At 49.6% G+C, this 21,862-nt stretch overlaps 1 long non-coding RNA gene across 1 annotated transcript; it reads right to left on the bottom strand.

The window, feature by feature from the left end:
* Window positions 1–13,792: 13,792 nt before the first annotated feature.
* On the bottom strand, window positions 13,793–21,010 carry LOC125148625 (uncharacterized). The gene is made up of 3 exons (XR_007145669.1): window positions 20,928–21,010; window positions 18,055–18,278; window positions 13,793–13,902 (listed from the first exon to the last, which is right to left on the bottom strand). It is a non-coding gene; the product is annotated as an uncharacterized LOC125148625 (long non-coding RNA).
* Between the last annotated feature and the right edge of the window lie 852 nt (window positions 21,011–21,862).

A 21,862-nucleotide genomic window follows, 5' to 3' on the forward strand; every position in this document is an offset into this window, starting at 1 on the left:
TTTCTCCCGGCCATTTTCTCCTGTAGAATGAAAGCTTTGTGAGGACAGGGGTGTGTGTCCATCAATCCCTCTTCCACGGAGCTGGCTTAGATGACAAACGCCTCAACGATGGGACATACCTGCCTCCCTGGGAGGCAGCTTCCTGTGAGAGCTGGGAGAGCTGCTTCCTGTGAAATAGAAGTCGAACTTTTGCAGGTGCCTGGGAGGCTCAGTTAGTTAAGTGACTGGCTGTTTATTTCAGCTCAGGTCATGACCTCAAGGTTTGTGAGTTTCAGCCCAGGTTGTTTATTTCAGCTCAGGTCATGACCTCAAGGTTTGTGAGTTTCAGCCCAGGTTGTTTATTTCAGCTCAGGTCATGACCTCGAGGTTGGTGAGTTTCAGCCCCCCCACATTGGGCTCTGTGCTGACAGCAGGGAGTATGCTTGGGATTCTCTCTCTGCCTCTCTCTCTCTCTCTCTCTCAAAATAAATAAACTTTAAAAAATTAAAAAAAAAGAAATTGAGCTTTTGATTACTGAAAGTGAGGAGCCCATGTGTCTACACAGACCGTGCACAGAGCCGTCCCTAGGGGGCACGAGACACACATGTTAGCAGATCATGACCATGGAGGTGGCGGGGGCAGCAACCTGAGCCCCGTGCTTACCTCAATGCTCCCCCCTCTCCCTTCCTCCATCCCAGCCGTGGCTGGAAGTGACAGTAGGAAGGGTGGGGACAGGGAGGGAGGGTTTACTGAACGTTTTCCCTGAGCCAGCGCCTTACACGTATGTTTTCTGTTATGGAATTCTCTCCTAGGGGCGCCTGGCTGGCTCAGTTGGGAGAGCGTGCAACTCTTGATCTCGAGGTTGTGAGTTCGAGCCCCACGTTGCGTGTAGGCATTACTTAAAAATAAAATCTTTAAAAAAGAATAAAGAATTCTCTCTCAGATCCTATGAGGAATGTAATAACAGATGAGGAACCTGAGGCTCAGGGTTAACGTGATCTCAAGCCCTGAGCTGGTCGTTAAGTGCTCCCCTATGCAGACAGCAGAGAAGAGGAGAGAAGAAGCACTCATCCTGCCCTGTGGGGAGCTACGCCCACATCGGGACATCCAGCAGACCAAGGGAGATGCTTGGAAAACTGTTGAAGGAGAACTCCTACCAGAGGCAGAGCAGAAACCCTGCAGGCACTTACAACACCCACAGGAGAGGACGTAGCACTTGCCCGGAAATTCAAGGCATGGGCAAACACCAGGGCAAGAGGAACGAGAGGCTGCCCCTGGTAGACCTTGGCACTGAGAACCCTGATACCCTGGAGAAGTGTGCAGGCAGACTGCAGAGACATGCCTTGGCCGAGCCAGATTACCTGGCAAAGCAAGTCCTATCGTGGTGAGCAACTTCCATATGAGGAGAGGCCTCCTCCTCCAGACAAGTGTCCCAAATGCAGCCCTCAAGGCTTGACATACCTCTCTGGACTGAGCCTCAGATTCAGATGCACATCTTACATTGTGATGCAACACACACACACACACACACACACACACACACACACACAGAGTTTCCTGAAACTCTACTTCACTATATGCGTGATGCATCCCAGCATGTTCTACTCTGTTTGCTTCTACTTCTCTGCCCTTCCTGGTCGCAGCCCCCCCCCTCAGACTGATTTCACAGCCTGCAGTTTGACAGAGAAAACAGGTGCGGCCAGGAGAGAATTGGGCGCTCCGTGATGCGTTGCAGGTTGTGTGAGCTGCACAGGGCTCAGAGAAGAGAGACTAGAGAGGGTTTGGAGCAACCCAGGAAGGTTTCCTGCCGCGGAAGCAACGAGAGCTAGACCCAGAGGCATGGCTGGTTCTGTTCAGTTTAACAGACCTTTACAGACCTGTTACCGAGCCAGGCTGAGCACTTGGCCTTGGGGTGGGTGCAAACCCGGGGAGCATGAGTAAAGTATAGGGTGGATGGGAATGCCCATTGTGCAGAGGGCAGGCGGTAAGGCTACTTTCAACCAACAATCACGCCACATATGTAGTAACACCATTCCGTTTGCTGGTCTAGGAACCTGCTGACTTGGCCAAGGGCACACCACTGGTACAAGGCAGAGTCAGACCTGGAGGCTACATCTCCTGACTCCAAGCTTTATGTTCTTTTAAAAAAAATTTTTTAATGTTTATTTATTTTTGAGAGAGAGAGAGAGTGCATGAGCATGGGAGAGGCAGAGAGAGGGAGACACAGAATGTGAAGCAGGCTCCAGGCTCTGAGCCGTCAGCACAGAGCCCGACGCAGGGCTCGAACTCACAAACTGCGAGATCATGACCTGAACCAAAGTCGGACGCTCAACCGACTGAGCCACCCAGGTGCCCCTCTTTAGGCTCTTTTCAGATCTGACATCCAGACTGTCTGGATTCGAATCCTGCCTCCCCCATGTCAACTTAATTTCCTTCCTGAGGCGTCCGTTTCCTCATTTGTAGAGATATTAATAGTACCCATCATATAAACTTGTGAGGCTTCATGAGTAACGTTTGTAAACCACTTAGAGTGACACCTGGCACATAGACAGTGTCATTTAAATGTGAGTTATTGTTATTGGACACATATTTATCGAGGGCCGAATACAGACAGACCAGGGGTAGGGGTGGGGAAGGAGAGGTATTGAACACATAATTACACACATAATTATACTTGTGGCATAATACTTATGGTATAAGTAACGAAGAGAAGTACAGGATGTTATGAAATAGAATAACAAGGGGTCCTAATGTAATCTCAGAGACCAGAGAAGGCTTCCTGGAGGAAGCGACATTTGAGCTGCCGTCCAAAGGACAAGTAGGAGGGAGTCAGAGCCAAAAGGAGGAGATGAGCTTTCTGGGTTGAGGGACCAGCATGTTAAGGGGACTGTTACAGGAGATGAGCAGCATTCAGAGAACCGTTGACCTCCGTTCTGCTAAAGCAGTCAAAATGCGCCTTCCTGTCTCCTGTCTTCCCAGTCTATACCTGGCCAGTGCTCGTTCACAGGATTTGTTGAATCCATCATTTTTCAGACACAGGCAGAGACTCCCTGCTCACATACAGAGAATAAACCCAGGGGTGGATCCAGCTGGCGATCGGAGCGGCTGGGTCTGAAGGTGTGCCCCTGGCACAGCGTTCATCGATTCTCGGTTGCCTGGGTGGGGTGACCCTGACACCTGGTGTGCTCCCGACCATCCCACTGTCCTCCACAGGCCCCAGCAAGACTGTTCAGCGTGCCTCCTCTCACTTCCAAAAGTATCCCAGTTTGGATGATAAATTCTATGTTCATCTTGACTCTGGGACACATAGGAATATCCTGATACCCTGACAGGTGCGCCCAAAAATGCCACTTTGTAAACTGACTCTCTATTGAAACACTTCCCAGTTCCTGGGGCTTTTCAGCCTCTCAGTCCCTGCCATAAAGTCCTCACCCTTTCCACAGTTGTTCCTGTCCCTTTTAAGGACAACTCACACTTAGCTCTACGGTGGGACACTCCAGCCTGGCTATAAGACACTACTGTCCAGTGCCCCGTGGGCAGTAGGGTGGAGTGGGAAGAAGAGAGAAGGGCGCCACGGTGACCCAACTTCCTGTGAGCCCTGGCTCTGCCACAGCTGGCTGGCTGGCCCTAGGCATGTCGCTTGGAATGCCCGGACCCCGAGCTTCCTTTTGTCGCAGGGGGATAATGAACACCTCGCCCGTTCCCCTCGTGATGAGGGTTTGCTCCAAACAAAGATGAGGAGGAAGCTCCCCGTGTCCCAGAGTGGGACCCCGGGTTATGGTTTGGAGATACTGACAATGAAATAGCACACTGATCAGGCTAATAATAACAGTGTTTTAAAACACCAGGACTGCCCCCGCAAGGACGTTCTAGGAGAGAAGCCTGCACTTTCCTGCTACCCGGGCCGGTGACTGCCACAGCCAGAAATAAACCAAACTGTCAGCAAAGAAGGAGGAAGAGAAACTCCTGAGTGGGGATGGACAGGGGGCTGTGTGGGCAGAGGCCACACAATGTCACTCCAGCCGCTGCAGAAGGCATCAAACGGATTCACCATCCTGGTTGCCTCTGATAATTTTTTTTTTTTTTCTTTTTTGGAAGCTGGAGATCCCCGTGTCAAGCCCTCAAAGCAGCCTGCCTTTCCATGCAATAAAGCAGCAGTGAGAAAGGCTCAGAGTAATTAAGTGGCTGACGCACAGAAGAAGCCGTTACAAAGAATTGACTAAATTGCCCATTCATTAGCAGCTCGGCATGGAAGGAGAATTACAAATAGGCGGCGGAGCCCGCAGTAATTCAATCTAACCTTGTACTTACAGAAAACAATGAGATAATGAACAGAAAAATTACCAGGCACATATTGTATTTTGTTAAAGGGGCGGGAGGGGGGCGGGGGGGAGGTTGGGGGCGGGGGAGCGCAGGGCCGGACTGGCACATGCAAAGCTAATGGCCTCGCTCAAGCTGAGCAAACGTTTCTCCAACACAATCATACTTCTCAGTCTAAGGGCCTCTGGGGAGCTGAGATGAGGCAAGATCGCGCACAAAAAAATGTAATTTATAAGGCGTCTGTGGACTGGAATTTATCATCGGATCCGCTCGCCGCCGCTCAATTGATATGTAGTTGATTTCAAACAACACCCCCCGGGCGCCCAGAGGGAACATTTTTTAGATTTTACGCTTGGATATATCTGTTTAACTCGCCATTTACCAAAACAACGGCTGATGACAGCACAAACCAGTCACTCTGGAGAAAACACGCACACGCTCTCATACACACGCGCGCACACACTGGCGTCCAAGAGCAGAAGCCGACATAATAACAGCAGACAAACCTGCTCAGCCCGGAGAACACTGCTGTGAATCTGGAGAGGGAGAAGGGAGGAAGAAAAATATAAATCCGAGAGACCTAGTCTTTCTCTGTGGCTTTGCAGGACTTAGTGCTTGGAGTTGGTGTTTAGAGCTCACGCGCTGGTTTTCACAGCTGACATCTTCCCCCCCTTCCTGGTTGAGCAGCTTGGAAAGGCTCCAAGCCATGCCAGCTCACCTCTTCCACGTCTCTAGGCACTGCCAGTCCCTGTCTCGGACCAGATCTGGCCTCACCCGGGATCCCCAAGACCCTGGACCTCTGTGGGTGGGAAAGAGTGGGGTCTCCATAGGGGGATGTGGGAAGGGACAAATGGGTTGCAGACTGGAGCACTGATGGACGCTTCCTGGGGCTCCCAGGGCCTCCAGATGTGGCGATGTTGGCAAAGAGCAGTTTTAGAAGAATGCAGATGAGTTACACATCACTCCAAGGGATGAGAGTTCAGAGGCTGGGTCTACAATCACTTGAGGACAACAACCTGCCCAGGTTGGACACAGAAGGAAGAGCATCAAGTATGTTTCTGGTGTTGAAAAAAATAATAATTCACTGCACGCTTGCCAAAAATAGCGAGACCCATTTTATTCAAGACTATTGCAAAAGGGAAGAGACTAAATGCTCAACTCAAAATACAACAGCCCTGGTGGAGATTGATAGCCAGGGGGGCAGGGGGTAGAAGAAGAGGGAAAATTACTAATGAGGAATTTGGTTAGGTGTCAGGGGTCTGCATATCAGGGGTGGAACATTCTAAGCAGGCATGGAGAGTTTCTTTGCTAAAACTGGGTTCTGCACACTAAGCAGAGGAGGGTTCGTGGCAGAGAGGGCTCTAAGGAGCCAACTGAATTTGATCAAGGGACTGTTTGTCACTGGGTCCAGGGAAGCTATGTGGATAAAAAGCTAGCCATAGCCTGAGGACGTTGTCTTCCCACAGGGAGCCTGTGCCTTAGACCAAGTACCTAACCCACTGCTTAGTGAGAGAGGAGGGACAGCTTGGAACAGTTTCCACCTGCAGAATCTGATAAACTCTGTGGCTGCAGAAGTGGGAACTCATTCCTGGACCACACACCCTCCATCAAAACAGACAGATCCCTCACAGCATCAGCTGTCAGAAAATGCTGGAAACACAGAACTCTGCGGGCAGGCAGCCTTGCAACTTGTCACCAGCCCGACCTCCAGCGGGGCTAGCGACCGTGACTGACCTGCCAGTAGGGGGCAGTCCAGCCCCAGGGGAAGGACACTGAGCTGGACATCCAGAAAAACCATGATTTTATCCCCATCGGACCACTGATTCACTGTGAGCCTCTCAGTACATCATCGCTTCCGGTCTCTGGGCCCTGTTCTGTGCATTTGGTTTTTTTTGTTTTTTTTTAATGTTTATTTATTTTTGAGACAGAGAGAGAGCATGAACGGGGGAGGGTCAGAGAGAGAGGGAGACACAGAATCTGAAACAGGCTCCAGGCTCTGAGCTGTCAGCATAGAGCCCGATGCGGGGCTCGAACTCACGGACTGCGAGATCATGACCTGAGCCGAAGTCGGTCACCCAACCGACTGAGCCACCCAGGTGCCCCCTGTTCTGTGCATTTGTAAAATATCCCTAATACTGCCTGACCTTATGTCCACTTCACAGGGATGCTGTGATATATCTGGGAAGCAATCAGGTTACGAAAAGTCTGCATGGATATTAAGCCCGTCAAAGAATGAGACCAATAGTTCTCAAAGCCGTAGTTCTTGAAGGGTCGTCTGGGAGTGGTAATGGCAGCAGCACCTGGGAACTTAGAAATGTAAATTCTCAGGACCCACCCTAGACCTACTGAATCAGGAGGACAGATCCCAGCCTTACGTTTTAACAAGCCCTCCAGATTCTAATGCAAGCTCAAGTTTGAGAACCACTGGTCTAGAGGATACAGACTGGGTAACTTGCTGAGAGTATAAAGGGCAGCTGAGAAAAATTATCGGGGGAACTGATCAAGCTTTTGTCTCCAATTGGATTATAACTTGTGCTATTAATCAAAAAATTTTTTTTATTTCTTATTTAAAAAATTTTTTTTAAGTTTATTCATTTTTGAGAGAGAGGGAGACAGAGCACAAGCAGGGGAGTGGGAGAGAGAGAGAGGGAAACACAGAATCTGAAGCAGGCTCCAGGCTCTGAGCTGTCAGCATGGAGCCCGATGTGGGGCTTGAACTCGTGAACGATGAGGTCCTGACTTGAGCTGAAGTCGGATGAGCAACCAATGTAGTGCTGTGTACTTTTCAAAGCACTTTCCGATACTCAATTTCATTTGATACTTTAATTTATTCCCTGAGGTAAGCAGCAGGCAGCTCACATAATATTATCCAAGGAAGCAAAATGATTCAACAAGTTACCCAGTAACAGTCGGGGACGTGGTAATGAGGCAAATAAACGCAGGACTTTGCAATGCCCCACACTGCCTTTTAATCACAACATCATAGATCTTTTGATCTAGAAGGAATGTTACAACTGATACATCCTCATACAGAAACGTTTCTCATTTTTCCTATTGCTTAAGCACATTCCCATTTTTGACCACGTTTCGGGTCACATCAATTGTCTACGTGAATCCTTGACCCACGTGGGACTCTGGAGAGCTGGGGAGGGTAAGTGGGCTTTGTCCTTAACTTCGAAGGAACCATGACCACAGCAGTCTAGCAAATACTAAAGGTTCCATTGTTACTTCCATTTTATTTTATTTATTTATTTATTTTCAACGTTTATTTATTTTGGGGAAAGAGAGAGACAGAGCATGAATGGGGGAGGGGCAGAGAGAGAGGGAGACACAGAATCGGAAACAGGCTCCAGGCTCTGAGCCATCAGCCCAGAGCCTGACGCGGGGCTCGAACTCCCGGACCGCGAGATCGTGACCTGGCTGAAGTCGGACGCTTAACCGACTGCGCCACCCAGGCGCCCCGTTACTTCCATTTTAAAGAGGAGCAACCCAAGGATCTGGTGATGATGAAATTCGTCTAAGGTAACGTGGCCACTTAGGGCTGAGACTGGAAGTCAGGAATCCTGACTCTTGGGTGCAACTACCTGCTGGGAAGTAGAAGCAGGCTGGAAACACACCTTCGACGTTGACTGTTAAATAACGCCTTCGTGTCCAGAGACTTTAGGTATTGACTCAATCTCCATTTACCTCTCTGGTACTTGACCTCACTCATGCTCGTGATATACCACTGTAGCAGGATTCTCGCACAGAGAGTCGTGACACCGAGGCTTTTAGTTTCCAGAAAGCAACTTTTATTCGTGCCGGCACCACTCAGTTGGGTTCGGACCCAAAGCACTGAGCGCCGAACATCGCACGCCATAGTTCTTTTTATATATATATTTTTTCTATTTCTTTGTCCCCATGTATGGTAACACAGGTAAACATGCAGTCTATTAAGTAGTCTCAGTTTACAAGGTCATGAGGGATGTTGTCACGTAGGTGCATAGCCACGTTACCTTGAAGTTTTCTCTCCCTTTTTTCTCTCTCCTTAGGGAGGGGACCCTACCACACCATGAGCCATGGAGTCTTGAAGATCATGTGGCCAATGGGTAATCTGGCTTAGGAAATCCTCCTGTACATTCCTTGTGGGCCATTCTGCCTCTTCTTGAATATCTGCTGTGATGGGGATCTCACTGTGGCACAAGGCATTTGGGAGGTGCTGTACTGAGTCATGATGGGGCTCTCAGAAAAAACTTTGGGGGTCCGGTGCCAATTATTCCCACCCCTCACCTCTACTCGCATGTGTTTCCTTTCTCCAGAAGCCCTTTTGAGATTGCAGAACCCTTGGGAAGTGTCAACTTAAGTCACCATTGGCTGGACACCAGCCCACACTTCATGACAGAACCCAGAGAATTCCATGCATGGAGTTAGTAAGTGGTTAGCACAAGCCCTGTGTGGAAAGAAAACCTGTCATGGTCAGGGTCAGTGGAAGCTTCCTGTGACTTTGACATTGAATATCCTAAGTTGTCAGCTGTCTGCATATCTTGCAGGAACTCCCGCTCACCATCCCTAAAGTTGTCAGTGAGGAAGATGGTTCCATAAGCCTTAAGTAATCAGTGATGAGAGGCAAAGGAAGCTCTTGAAATCTTCCTAGGAAGGCATAGGGGTCCATCCTGAACCATGAACCACTCTTGTTTTCTTAATCTTTCAATCAACCTTTTTTTTAAGGTTTTTTTTTTTAACGTTTATTTATTATTGAGGGACACAGAGAGACAGAGCATGAGCAGGGGAGGGGCAGAGAGGGAGAGACACAGAATCTGAAGCAGGCGTCAGGCTCTGAGCTGTCAGCACAGAGCCCGATGCGGGGCTCGAACTCGTGAACTGCGAGATCATGACCTGAGCCGAAGTCGGGCACCCAACCGACTGAGCCACCCAGGCGCCCCTCATTCAACCTTATAATCTCCATTTGCCAGCTCTCACAATGGGACTAGATGTGGAGTACACAACAATTCATCCTGGGCAAAGGGCCAGCAATTAGTGGGATTATCAGTGAGTGACCATTCCCAGGATCATCTTGCCCCCCAAAAGCCCAAATCAGCCCTGTTCTGACTCAAAAAAAAGCGTACACACAGAATTAATTGGATTGCATTTTTAATGAAGCTCTCATCCCATGCTAGGATTAATGAGTTACCCCTGATAGGGAGTTAAAGACACATTTTTATCAAGGGAAGATACATGATCTCGCTCTGACCTCCTCATCAGGCAGCTTCCTTTCACTTTCTCCGTTTCTGTCCACGTGTCCACATAAGCTGTGGAGGCCAGGAGGTGACGAAGGGAGCTTACGAGCCCACCCTGTGTGACCTGAGCCCCCGATGGGTAGGTTGCTTCACAGAAGGATAGCTCCAGGACAACTGTATACGCTAGTCAGCATCATTTTCCAGAGTAAAGAGGCCCAGATGGTGTGTGGGGACAGGTCTCACTCAATCGGCAGTGCCTCATTTCTTCAGTGTCTCCAAAACCAGCGCAGCCCATAAATGGGTTTGTTAGACAACTGATATTTCAGCTCTGATATATTTTCCAACAATCATTGATGAATATCTTTTCGAAGTTTATTACATATTTCCACATCGTACAAATAACACTTGCCAAGCATAATGGAACCTTTTCTTCCCACCGTTACCACCAATATGATTGTGCATTAATAGTCTGGCTCAGAAAAAAATGATATTTAGGTACTGAGGCTGTTTATCCCTGTACCGAATGGCCCCAGATACTAATATTTGGTATTTTGGAGTCTGAGCTTAATAATCCTATCTCTTGCTGTCAGAGTTTCACCTGATATTTTTTGCTGTGATGAAGAGATATCGTGGCATGACAAGAAGGGTAGGCAAAGAGTCCCTAAGGCTAGAATGTGAGCTCAAGGAACATCTTGTCTTGCTAACCAGTTTCTAGAGCTTGCAACAGAGTAGGTGATCAATAATTAGCGGATGCATAAATGAATACAATGACTTCGTTTGCAATTCTGGCTTCACTGCTTACTAGCTGCATCACCTTGGGCAAACCCTTAGTCTCAGTTTCCAAGTCTGAAAAACGGGAATAATGGCAATACCTTATTTTCAGGACTCTCACAAAGATCAAATTAATTAAACGAAAGCAGTGAGGGGCGTGGCCCGCTCCTCTGGTGTCAGTGACATTTGCGGCCCAGGCAGCATTAATCAATGAGCCAAGAAACTTCATCACAGATGCAGTGTGTGTTACATCAGCCGGCTGTCTCCCAATCGGCTCACCTGGGCAGGTGACACGTATGCCAGGACCCGCACACTCCCTTCCTGAGGCCTGACCTCACCTCATCACTGCTCCCTGCCCCCAGGTCCCCCATGTGTCCCATCCCTGTGATCTTACCAGATGTGAGGAAGTCATCCATGTAAAGCTGGATGGGACTTACTCTGCAGCCCTTTCCCTGGAGATCTGGATTGCGATTGCTTAAACTAGAAGACTTGAGACCGTTTTCCTAATCAGAATTGATACAGATTTTGATCAGGGACAGATCCTTTGTTAGGAGCCTCTCAGTATCCTCAATCCCTGTAAAGAATTTTCAAGAATAGGAAATGTGCATTTCAAAGAGGGAAAATGAAATGCTTAACCACCTAAAATGAGTAGCTGACAGTGGGGTTTTCAGGAAGCATCAGCAGGTAGAGATTATTTGGGCCACGGGTGGACGGGTGGAGCCAGACTCAGGAGACAGAGGTCTCGTCCATCACTTCTCAAATATCTCAGTGAAAGAGGCTACCTATCTGGGCAGACTTTGTTCACAAAGGACAGGAACCCCGAGTGACACCACATGGAATCACATCCCAATGTCTGTCTAGTTCACCTGGATGCCAGGACAAGCTCAGATATCCTGACTCGTTTCCAGCTCATGGTGAGTTCCCTGATCACCCCTAGAAGTCAATGCAGAAGTCTAATGCTAACAGTCTGGACACCTTTCAAGGAACTACTTTAAAGTCCTTATTACAGTTGTCACCAGGGGTCTTCTTATAAGGAAGACTCAGACATTAGTTACAACTACTATGGGCACCAGCACCATCCACACCATCACGACTGCTTATCATCCATCATCCGCCACCACGAACACCACAAGCATCACTTTCAATACCAATACCACGATCATCACCACCAACACTGCCACCAACACAATCGACATCACCAACACAGTCATCACCACCAACACAATCAAGATCACCAACACAATCATCACCACAAACATCGCCAACAGTACAATCATCACCATCATCAACAAAATCATCACCACCAATAACACAACCATCACCACCAACACAATCATCACCACCAACACGGTCAACACCACCAACACCACTACCAACACCACAACCAACACAATCATCACCACCAACACAATCACCATCACCAACACAATCATCACCACCAATAACACAACCATCACCACCAACACAATCATCACCACCAACACAATCAATACCACCGACACTACTACCAACACCACAACCAACACAATCATCACCACCAACACAATCAAGATCACCAACACAATCATCACCATCACTAACACAATCATCACCACAAACATCACCAACAGTACAATCATCACCATCACCAACAAAATCATCACCACCAATAACACAACCATCACCACCAACACAATCATCACCACCAACACGGTCAACACCACCAACACCACTACCAACACCACAACCAACACAATCATCACCACCAACACAATCACCATCACCAACACAATCATCACCACCAATAACACAACCATCACCACCAACACAATCATCACCACCAACACAATCAATACCACCGACACTACTACCAACACCACAACCAACACAATCATCACCACCAACACAATCAAGATCACCAACACAATCATCACCATCACTAACACAATCATCACCACAAACATCGCCAACAGTACAATCATCACCATCACCAACAAAATCATCACCACCAATAACACAACCATCACCACCAACACAATCATCACCACCAACACGGTCAACACCACCAACACAACCATCACCACCAACACCACAACCAACAAAATCATCACCACCAATAACACAACCAGCACCACCAACACAATCATCACCACCAACACGGTCAACACCACCAACACAACCATCACCACCAACACCACAACCAACAAAATCATCACCACCAATAACACAACCAGCACCACCAACACAATCATCACCACCAACATGGTCAACACCACCAACACAACCATCACCACCAACACCACAATCAACACAATCATCACCACCAATAACACAACCATCACCACCAACACAACCATCACCGCCAACACAGTCAACACCACTAACACAACACCACTAACACCGCTACCAACACCACAACCAACACAATCATCACCACCAATAACACAACCATCACCACCACACAACCAGCACCACCAACACAATCATCACCACCAATACCACCAACAACGCAATCATCACCATTATCAATACAGTTGTCACCACCACAACACCAAAATCACCCTCAGCCCCAGGACTGTATTTGAATGAGTCCAGTCAGTTATGATCTCTGTGACCTTCTGAAATTTATTGAAACTCTCTGAGTCTCAGTGTCCCAACGATAATAACTTCTAGAGTTGTGAGATTTAGAAGATTTAGATTTAGAACTTGCCAGGGTTCTCAAGAACATCAATTAGATTTTCTCAGCTTTGACAAAAGAATGTAAAGTTCATGTCCGGTCAGGCTGGCTCTTGGTCCTGCCTTGTCCTGCCATGGTGGGCTGCCTGTTTTGTTTCTTCTCTTGGTCTGTTTCCTCCAGCTCTAGAGACACGGTCAGGGAAATAGTGAATTTGCTGGAGGAGATGCATCTATTCTTGCACACTTGTTGTAACAGATACACACAACATGACAGCCAAATCTATCCTGCCAAATTCCCGGAGCCCGGGGCATTTTGAATAGACAAATGCCAAAAGTTAGGTCCCGTCCAGCTTCCTCTGACTCTTGCGCCATCTTGGGATCTTGCTAATTAACACTGACCCAGAAGAGAACATGCCCAATCAAGCACCGTTGCTGGGTGGCGTTCTGCCTGCCATCCACCTCCCTCCCTCCTTCCTTCCCTCTCTTTCTTCCTTCTTCCCTTCCTGCCACCCGCTCCTCGCCATTAGTTCACAAACCGCCGCTGTGTGCCCGTGGCCCTGAACCCGAGGGTGCCCGCCCTGTCCGCATGTTCCCTCTTGCTCCGAGGCAGGCACGATGGCACCTCTGTCCCTCTGCCCACCCGCTGTCCTCTGGGAGGTCACAGCTCTTGGCAGACGATCAGTTGTGACCCGCTGGAGGCGCCACCCCACGTGCATGCCGAACACCATCTTCTCTCCCTCCCGGCATGCCAGGCTCCTCTGACGAGGAAGGGGTAAAGACCCTCCAGGGTTCTCAAGAACATCAATATGTTTTGTATTTAATGTGCTGGCTCTGTTACAGCAAATTAAAGCGAGGGGGCCTGGTAGAAGGGAACACAGCCCGCCGTTCCTCTGTCCCTCGTCGAGCAGGAGGTTCTGGAAATGGCACTCCAGTGCGGGGAAGGAGTGTGCATTACACCCCCCTGCAGAAACAGAGCAGACATTAGACAAAGCCCCGAGTCTTAATGGGACGCATCCGGCAAACATCTGAGCTTGGGCCTTCAATCACAAACGCTGCAGGATTTAAAAATGAATAAACTTCACATTGGGTTTCTCTTATTTATCCTTTATGCAAATTGTCCCTGGGAGGACCCATTACGCGCACTGCATGGGGACAGCAGAGGCCGGCTCCGGGCTTGGAGGACCACTTGCAAGCAATTCCTGGCACGCCGGGCCCGTCCTGGCGCTTTACGGAGGGAGAGAAAGTGATCGTAAAAGGGAAATAAACAGATTCAGAGTGTTTGGCTCACGCAGAAAGCACAGGCACGCACGCACACACACGCACACACACACACGAGCCACATGTGGACCACATTCAAACAGCCACGGCTGACACCAACAAGGGCTTCTGCACAGAGAGCACATGTCACCTCCCCGGTTATTTTCTTCCGCTGCCGATGGGAGGAAGGGGGTCTGTTTGTGAGGCCGAGGGAAGAGATGGGCAGGACAGCGAGGGGCACACACGTGGTGGAGACCCCTGGTCTGAGCAGGCGCTGTGAGCCATAGCCCTGTGCAGGTGCCGCGCACCACCCCCCCCCAGCCCCTGCTGGGGCCCTGCTGGGGCTCCCGGGGAGCTAACAAGCTGGGGTAGAGCCAGGCAGTAGTGAGCGGGTCAGGGAGCTGAGGCTGTGAGCTCGGACTAGGGGAGCCAAGCGTAACCAGCCTGAACGTGGTAAGGCCAAGAGCAGGGACACGTGGGGCTCTTAGGAGGAGGACAGAACCAATGGAAGATGGAGACATGAAGAAAACAGAAATGAAGAGGGGAAGACACCGACCACTCCTTGTTCTAGCGGAGCCGTCCCCTGCTTAGTCCAGGCCCCACGTTCAGGCTCCTGTAAGCGCAAAGAGCTCGCCCGCTGTCAGCTCCTCACTCATATTGGAGAGAGGCCCGTGTCTGCCTCAGAGTCAACCCTGTGGCTTTGGGGTCTTGATGGTGTGGCATCCCCTCTGCCTCTGGCACAGAACAGGGACCCTGGTGAGTGTGCAACAGATGCTTGCTGACCGAGCAAACGTCAGGTAAACACTGGCTCTGAAGTGGGTTAAGCCAGCCGAGCAACCCGCTTTTGGAAACCGTCTGCTGGTCCGGCATAACGAGTGACTGAGGGCCCTCGACAGACAGTTGTGAAAACAGAAACACTCCACTTAAACTGAAATCGGTCACCTGGCTCCCTGGGACCTCACCCTGGGGGCACTGTCAGCTGGTCCCTCCTCTGCCGGCTCTTGCAGGCTGGGGGTCACTCTCTCCGCTTTATAGAGCATCACGGAGAGATGGGGGCAAGGCCTCTTGCCTCCCCCGTTTCCACTCTAGCTCTCATCCCCAAGCTGTGGCCACCCACTGTGCCACGGGGTCAGAGGAACCACCACGCTTTCCGGCCTCAGTTTCCCCCACTCCTGCATCCGTTCCGCCGACGCTGTTGCCCAGCTCACAGCTGATTTCCCCCAAGGGTCCTGGGGCTCACGTTTTATCTCCACCATCCCCACCTCCATCACCACGGCCAGCCCGCATCGTCCATGGGGTCCGCAGCAGCCTGGTTCTGGTGCCCCGTTCTGCCCAAGCCCAGCAGGGCTTCCTCAGCGAGGCACCGCTTTGTCCACCTGTCCTTCCTCTTGGCCCTGCTCGCCTCCCCGGGCTTATCACGTCCAGCCAGAACCTTTGGCTGATTCTTGAGATTCTCTGTGGCGCCCTCTCACCACTGACTTAGACCCGAAGCCAACTGCCTGCTTAATAAATTAAATTCCTCTCCTCACCCAGCAAGCATTTATTGAGAACCTACTAAGTGCCAGGCCCGGTGCTCGACTGAAGAGATTCATAGATGCGGGAACATAGTCTGTCCTCAAGGGGAGCACAGTGCTTGCGGCACCCAGACTGGAGAATCAGCTATTAAGACATAAGGTGATCTTTTAAATTCTCAGGATGGTTGGGGCAGGAGTTGAAACAGAAAGAGGGGTAGGTGCAGGGAAAGAATGTCTCCCAGGTATATCCCCCTTGAGGATATTGTTTCTGAAGTTACTAGTGCATACTTTTTGGAAAAGGCAGCCTATCATTTCCTGTCGGGGGTGAACGTACGCGGACAAACGGAAAGAAAAGGGAGCAGACCTTTAAACTCTTTTGACTCACTTGCCTCGTGACAAACACCATGCCGAGAAATGTACACTTTTATTTTATTTTTTTTTTTTAATTTTTTTTTTTAATGTTTATTTATTTTTGAGACAGAGAGAGACAGAGCATGAACAGGGGAGGGGCAGAGAGAGAGGGAGACACAGAATCTGAAATGGGCTCCAGGCTCTGAGCCATCAGCCCAGAGCCCGACTCGGGGCTCGAACTCACAGACCGTGAGATCATGACCTGAGCCGAAGTCGGACGCTTAACCGACTGAGCCACCCAGGCGCCCCAAAATGTACACTTTTAATCTCATGTAAATGGTACAGAATTCCAAGACGTTAATGCTAAAAAGGACTTGGCATGATACTGAGTGATGACTGCAGGATAAGGCAGACAGGACAGCGTCTTAAGAGCCCAAACTCCGGCACCAGGTTGCCTGGATTCCAGTCCCATGTTGGCTGTGTGACCATTGGAAAGTGGCCTAACCTGTCTGTTCTTCCATTCCCTCATGGGCTAAATGGGGATAGCAATTGCACCTATCTTGTAGGGTCGCTGTGAGGCTCACGGGAGTTATTATAAGCACAGCACATGGAACAGTGCCTGGCACAGAGCTGGTGTTAGCTATTATTACTGTTCTAAGTGCTGTAGGTGTATGAATTCATGTCCTTCTTGCAGGACCCCTTGGAGGTAAATCTATACATACTCATTTCCCAGATGGGAACACTGAGGGACAGAGAGGTTCATTAGTCTTTCCGAGGTCACACAGCTGATAAATGGAAGAATGCAGACACCTCAAAGGCCCCTAGTAAGTTCTCTGGGAGACCATGGGCACCACTAGCTAAGAAACCTCCTGGTTTAATCTTTGTCCTAAAAAAAAAAAAGAGAGAGAGAGAGAGAGATGCATGTATTGTAAGGCTTTTGAAAGTGCTCCTAAAAGGATTTGGAAGCCATCGATCTCCGTCTGTCTCGCTTTTCAGGAAAACAGGCATTGAGTGACAGGAAGCGATCTACTCCAGGTGGCAGACAGAGCGTGACCCGAATCCAGGACTCCTTTTGGTCACCTCTGGTCTTTCCTCTGGGCCACCTCTATCCCTGATGCCTTCACGAGCCCTCAGGCAGATTTAAAATGTCTCCCTAAGTGTCCAAGATGATTAGGGCCACGATGGGGAGGGTGGCTGCTGCTGCTGGTTGGGAACCAGGCCTCCCCTAGAGGAGCCAAGAAGAAGGCCAAGGGGCCTGGTTTTGGAGGGAGACTGCCAAGGCTACCAGGGAGGCCGGGCCTCCACCAGTGCATCTCTGCAAATTCAGGGGAGGAATTTGCACAGGGAAAATGTAATTACTCAAATTGGAACAGGGCCAGGACCTCAAGGCCTGGACTGGGGAAGTGCTGGAAGATTCTTCAGAATATAAAAGCTGCCTCCTTTCTCTGCACTCACCCCCAAGCCTCCCCGGGCCAGGTCAGAGCAGCCTCGGAAATGAGAACATTCCTACTGAGACCCCTGCCAAGTGGTGGGGCCTCCTCCTTCCTGTAGCCTTGGGGGCTGGGAGGGCAGGAGCCAGGGAGGCGCTCCTGGCTTGGGAGCTTGGATTTCTGTGTCCTCACCCTCCTGCCTGGATTATTTCACAGTGACGCTACTTAAGCTCTCAAATCAACCGGTTTGTTTAGTTGGGTTTTAGAAGTCGTGGTTACACTGTTGGCTGTCTGCTGTCCTCACTGGGAAGAGTTTCAAATCAACTGACCTTTGACCAAAAGAAGGAGGTAAGGAGCAACCCTCCCAGCGAGAAAGTCCGGGAGAGGAGTCTCAGACCACCTGGGACATCTCCCTTCACCTTGACGTTCCCCTTCACAAGCTACGGGAGCCGAATTTTACTACCCTCACGCTCCAGACCTCTAGAACTCTACTCTTCCACAACCTTCCAGGGATTCCCCAGGGGACTCACAGACACATGACCCACGTCAATGTCCACATACCACGTGATGAAGACTATCTCAGCCACACCTCCTCCCGCAGAAGACGGACTGGGCATTCAAGAAGACTGTGATACCCCGCCATTCAGTGGCAGCACGCGGAACGGCAGGAGTTCATCTCTCCGTCCGTCTGTCCACTCAGCCGTCTGTTCATCCCATCCCTCAGGTAAGAAAGCCAGCGGGCAGCACACCTGGCTATCTGGGCGCTGGGCGAGGAGGCAGAGGACCTACAATGCAAAGGTAATTAAGACTCATCTCTCCTTGGGTGTTCACCTTGAGTGGGGCCAGGATGGTTTCCTGTAGCTGCCATTAGCATGACGGTCCGGCAGGTGTTGTCCTGGGGTAACCCAGCCCTTACTTATTCCTTTGCTGGTGAGGGAATGTTTTCTTTAAGGGCTCCTGTTTGATTTCCAAAGCTGGCCCAGGCTCTTACAGGAAACAGTGGGGGACTGTTCCACGCATGGAGAAGTGCCTTTGCTCAGGGCAAAATCCGCTGCTTGGTGAACTGCTTTGCCTTCCCTTCATGTCACTATGATTTGAGGGAGCCATTAAGCTTTAACAATGCAGAAAATAAATCCCCATTAAAATATATGCACCTTAAAAAAGCCGAGCTCTCAACCCAACCTGCCTTCTCCATCCCCACCTAGCACTAGCTTGACTATCCTTCAAGGCCAAGGAAGAAAACTTCTGATGCCAAGAAGCCTCCCTTGATCCTTCCTGGCTGCGAGTGATCTCTCAACCACCCATAGATGTTTATTTATCGAACACCTAGGCTAGCATTTGATTCGGATCACAACCGAATTGGATGAAAATGTGTGCTCTTCCAGAATGGCTACCCAGTGGCCTTCAGATTTGTGTTCCTGTTCTTTATTCTCCTGCCCCATTCCTAGAAGGCTTAGGAGTGGCTCCTAAAATGTTCGTTGAACGAATGAATGCGTGGGGCTGCAGAATTAGACATTTTCTCTCCGGACCCCACCCTTACTGAAATCCACGGCGTTCAAGATCTCTAGCAATGGCAGCATCCCCACGGAGCCCCCAGCAACACCCAGCTGGGCCCAGCTCCAGTCCGCCCTACCCATCGGAAACCTTTCCCTAGACTCTGATCACACGTGGCTGGGACTTCCATTTGATCCCTCCTTCTGTCTTATTGACCTCTAATGTCATTTACCCTCTGCCGGGCCGCACACTTTTCATCTGGTTATCATTTGCCTCTCCAGCTGGAGAATCAAGTCACTAAACACCAGGACTTTCTCCCATTGTTCCCTTCAGAGACTAGAATGTGCTGAGAACACATGGGTGCTCAGATTTGTCAAAGGCTCTGTCATCCCCGGGCTCACGGTTTGGTCTAAACATCTAAGCAACAGATAGGCAGAGACTAACATTTTAGAGCTGAGCCATTTCTCCAGTTGCCCAAAGAAAAAAGGGTCTGGAACCAGCAAGGCTTTGGGGGAGAAATGCAAAATCTGGAAGCAAAGCTGTTTGCTCTACGGAGGACGCCATGTACCCGGGTCAGCCTGGGGTGGCAAGGCTTGGCGTGGCTCCTTCAGCCTGTTACTATCTCACTTGCCCTCTATTCTCATCAGTCATTCCTTCTTGTCACATTAAGTGCCGGGTCCTTTTGTCTCCTGGGGAGACAAAAATAAATGAGAGACAATCCTAACGCTAATAAACAAGTTTCTGGTTCGTGGGAGAGGTAGATACGGAATCAGATAAATTGGTGCAGCCTGGTGCCGCTAAGAGATCTGCAAAAAAATGATACCAGAAGGGGACTTCTGGAGACTACGGCCACTCCCTCTGCCTGTGGGAGTTGATGAAATCTTCCAGAAGAGGTGCATTAAACTGGGCAAAGCAATTAGGGAAAGGCAGAGTATGGTGAGTGTGTTTGTTTCCTATTATTGTTGTAACAAATCACTTACTCATTAGCAGCTCACAACAACAGCAAACTTATTGTCTCATAGCTCTGGAGGTCAGCGGTCTGACAAGGATCTCACTGGGCCAAAACCAAAGTGCCCACAGGGCTGTGTTCCTTTCTGGAGGCTCCACCGGGGACCTTCTAGAAGCTGCCCCAACCCCTTGATTCATGGCCCCTTTCTCCACCTTCAAGGCGAAGTCCTTCTCAAATTGCATGGCTCTGACCCTATTCTGGTTCCTCTCCCAGTTGGGAGGACACTTGAGACAACATTGGGCTCACTGGGATGAGCCAAAGTCATCTTTCTATTGGATGGTCAACTGCCTAACAGCCTCGGCCGCTCTTTGCCACAGAAGGTGACATAGTCACGGGCTCCGGGGACAGGAGCACGGACATCATGGGACAGCCATTATTCTGCCTGCCACGGCAAGGCCAAAGGCACGGAGATGTGCAAGGACCTGTTCTGTCTGGGGACAGAGAAGTGTTCTGAGGTCGATGTGGAGTGGTTGATGGGGAGAACCTGATTTATAAAGGTCCTCACATACCAAGCACAGTATTGCTGTGGTCTTTCGCCCAGTGTGACTTTTAAGCAGGCCTTGTCCGCGCCTTGTCTTCTCAACAATCATCCCAGCAGCGGGATGGCAGGGGACTCCTGGCACAAGCCCCACAGGAGGAGACAAGGCCTGAACCAAGGCGGTGGCACGCAGGTGGATAGGAGGGAATGGGCCTGAAGCTATCTTGGAGGAATACTTGCCAGGAGGCCAGCGATAATGGAAGATTGCAAGATGTAGCCCAGCAGGTTTAGGTGTCAGTGGGGCACCCGGGGAAGAAACCCCCCCCCCCCCACCCCGACCAAGGTGGGTCATGAGCTTAGGGGATGGGAAAACTCCCGCTTACTTCACAAGGGCATTGTAAAGACTGATTTAAAAAGTCATTCCTGCCGATGCGAGAACAGCGGTAAACATACCGTCACTCAGCGGCTCATCACAGGCAAGGTGCACACGGTGTCCCCTCTGATGATACCATTGTGTGCTCAACAAACATTTTACTGGCCCCTAGGCTCCATAGGGAACCAAAGGGATCCCTGAGGAGTTCCTGCCCTTGCCAGGTGCCGAATATCACTGGGAAGCCAGGACACTTACGTCAGGAGAAATACAACAATGTAAGTGCTCAAAGCCTCAATAGTCAGGCCCCGAACCTGGGTGTAGAGAGGTGTTTCCTTGCCTCTCACCCCTCACATCCAGGGATCCTCATCAAGCCCTTCGGATTTTGTCTTCTATACACTTCCTGAGTCTGCTTCCCCTCCTGCTTTAAACTCGAGCCTTTGTTATTCCTCATTCCAATTATTATTAAAAGCCTCTGAACCGGGCCCCCTTTCCTCTAGTCTTGTTCTACTCCCATCTATTCGATACGTGACAGCCCAAGAATGAGTTTTCTAACTTTTAATCTGATCGTAACACTCCTCGGTCTGAGATGATTCAAGAAAATACAGGGAGAAAATTCTAAATGTGAGAGCGGGGAAGTCCTTTCTAAACGTGACACACAACAGGCAGATCAGAAAAGAAAAGAATGATAGATGTGAATACGTAAACTTAAAATTTTCTGCTTGGTAAAAAAAAAAAAAATTGCCGTAAACAAACAGCAAATTAAGAAAAAAAAATTGTTTCAATATAAATGATGAAGCACGGATAGCCTAACTATATAAATTGTGCCTACAAATCAAATCAAGAAGAGAAAAACCTAACAACCCAATGCAACAGTTGGCAAGGGAACATGAACAGGAAATGAAATACAGATGGCTTTTAAATATATGAAAAGGAGCTCAATTCACCATAAGAAAAAAATGCCAATTTCCTTAACACTGGACATCATCAGGAGGGACCCATCAGAAAGTTCGATAAT

The sequence above is a fragment of the Prionailurus viverrinus genome, chromosome D3 (assembly GCF_022837055.1).
Source record: "Prionailurus viverrinus isolate Anna chromosome D3, UM_Priviv_1.0, whole genome shotgun sequence".
Lineage (NCBI taxonomy): Eukaryota > Metazoa > Chordata > Mammalia > Carnivora > Felidae > Prionailurus > Prionailurus viverrinus.